The sequence below is a fragment of the Triticum aestivum genome, unplaced genomic scaffold (genome assembly GCF_018294505.1).
Source record: "Triticum aestivum cultivar Chinese Spring unplaced genomic scaffold, IWGSC CS RefSeq v2.1 scaffold218772, whole genome shotgun sequence".
NCBI classification, from domain to species: Eukaryota; Viridiplantae; Streptophyta; class Magnoliopsida; order Poales; family Poaceae; genus Triticum; species Triticum aestivum.
This window is the reverse complement of record NW_025241156.1, coordinates 1,017-3,406: the sequence shown is the minus strand read 5'-3', so window position 1 is coordinate 3,406 and position 2,390 is coordinate 1,017. Positions and strand designations below refer to the sequence as shown.

The 2,390-nt window shown below is 37.2% G+C and overlaps 1 pseudogene; it reads left to right on the top strand.

The window, feature by feature from the left end:
• The first annotated feature begins 375 nt into the window (after window positions 1-375).
• LOC123176836 (uncharacterized) lies at window positions 376-2,121 on the top strand (annotated as a pseudogene).
• Window positions 2,122-2,390: the final 269 nt, after the last annotated feature.

Here is a 2,390-nt window from a genome sequence, read left to right as displayed (position 1 = left end):
CTAATGAAATGAAACATTGCTTCCTAGGTTGGTTCAATGTTAAAAGTCTTGTTCGACAGAAACATGTTACTCATGTGATTATTTTTTTTGTTTGGTTGAAACTTGTCTGACCAAAAGTTATTCCTTTTATTTTGGCATGTGCCAGTTTTATCTTGCATATTGGCTCCGAATGCTAATTGATACACATTTTCACCTATTGCACCAGACCTTTCACGCATATTACGCAAGAGCCTACTTCCCCGTGGTTATCCTATGCCATCTAAGATTGCTGGCAAGTTATTATTTTCCATTTTTATGATTCTCCCCTCCCGTTATTTTCATATGTTTCAAGATATTTATTCTAGCCCTCATGGTATGGTATGTTTCTTCAATTAGGGGGCATGCGCTTGGTGAATACATTTGAGCTCTGCTTTGGAAATTTAGATGGCTACAGTGAAGAGCAAACCAGTACTAAGTTGCTTGCTTTGAGCCTATGTCAATCCATTGTTTCACTTGCTACTTTTAAGGGTAACAATGCAATCGTTTGGTTATAGGGATTCCAAGTTTTTTAGGTTAATCAGTAACAAAAACTTTGATCCTGTGTAGGTAAAACTAGACAGTTAACATGCACAGGCACAATCATACAGCACACAACATCCAGCATGAGCATTCTAACCTCTGCGAGCTTGATTAGATCCTCTGAAGATGAAAGTAAGATGCTTGATAAACTGGAGGTTAGTGCTACTAGTCAATTTTCCATCCTATTGCTTTGTTATGCCCATGAGATGAAGATGATACAGTTTGTACTTGCATGCAGATTAAGGTGCGCCTGCCCAATGGCAAGCTTGTTGTAGGAAAACTGTGGAAATATGATCTTTATTATAATATTGTTGTTGTGAACACCAAGGCTTTTCCAGAACTTCGTGCAGCATGCTTTCATAATGAGGTGCTAGCTATTGTCAAATAATTGTCAAATTCTCCCAAAGTAAACTGGTAGCTATGGACGAGTTTTTGAATCTGGAGAATTAATGGCTACAGGTGGGACACTGTTGTACAAAACTTGCAAATACGATTGCCAGCAACTCATGGCATTTACTTGTAAGGACACAAAGGTATTTACCGTAATCTTTTATCGCTCCATAGAAAGATTAATAAAAAGAAACTGGTAATATGACTAGAGCAGGACTTTTTTGTTCGCATTAGTAAGATATTCATACATAATATCTTCAAAATTGTTCATATTGAACTATATTATATAGCGTACCTAAATATGAAATATATTATTCTAAACAAAGCATGTTCACAGCCATTGTATTCTGTGCTAGGCTGGAATTGGGAGCCCCATTATTGCTGCTGATGGAAAATTCATAGGCATGAGCTTTTTTTTATAAGGATGGAGCTCCTTTCTTACCAATCACTATCCTCCAGAAATGCTTAAAGCACTTCAATGAATTTGGGTATGTATTAAAGTTCTTACTTGTATTACTTGGAATTTATTTAGTTCAGTCGCATGTTGCCAAGATACTAAACAATATTCTACCACTCTCTTATCATTTCTTTATTGTGAAGATATTAGGTCAGGACTTGAGATTGAAATTAGGATATCATAGGTCGTAGCTAACATTTTATGGTTCTTAAATTGATAAGTTTATTGGATGGATACTTGGGAGATGCTAAAATTATGCTGCCACTACCCAACTGATCAGTGGTAGCCACGATGGCTACACGGTTGGCTCGTTCGAGTATTAACCGCTGATAGGAGGGTCACATCCTATTCATCTGAGCCACCAGAAACCAGCTATTTGTTGTAGCCACTAGCTGCGACTAAGCAGTTCTAATCCCCTTAATATATGTTGGTCACGGTTCCCTGGGTGTTACCAAACTTGCTTTTGCTACCCTGGGTTCTGTGTAGCTGATGTTACTTGTCTCACATGTTTAGTTCTATGTAGTTTTATGTCATCTATATTTCTAGTTGATCTATTGTTAGTAAATATATTGAATGATCAATGATGTGATATGTGTAGGAGAGTTCTGCAGCCATGGCATGGTCTGAGGACTGGATCACTTCAAGCTGAAAAACTGTGTGTCCGTGAAGAAGTACATGACAGCTTCCCCCATGCACATGGCATTTAAGTACAGAAGGTGACTATCCACCTCATGTGAAGTATTGTCTTTCATTGTGTTGTTATGTTGTTTGTATGTATACTAGTAACAGTGCACCTGCAATGCACGTGGTATCAATTAAAATAAATAACATGTTTCACGCGTAAGAAGTTGAAATGAACATCTTAAGAAATATGTACTCCCCATTTCATTACCAAGAAAACATAATTTCCATGAAAACATAGTTCCAAGTGCAAGAGAAGATCCTTTGTAACTAGCTTCAAACATGATATTGTTGCAATATTTCA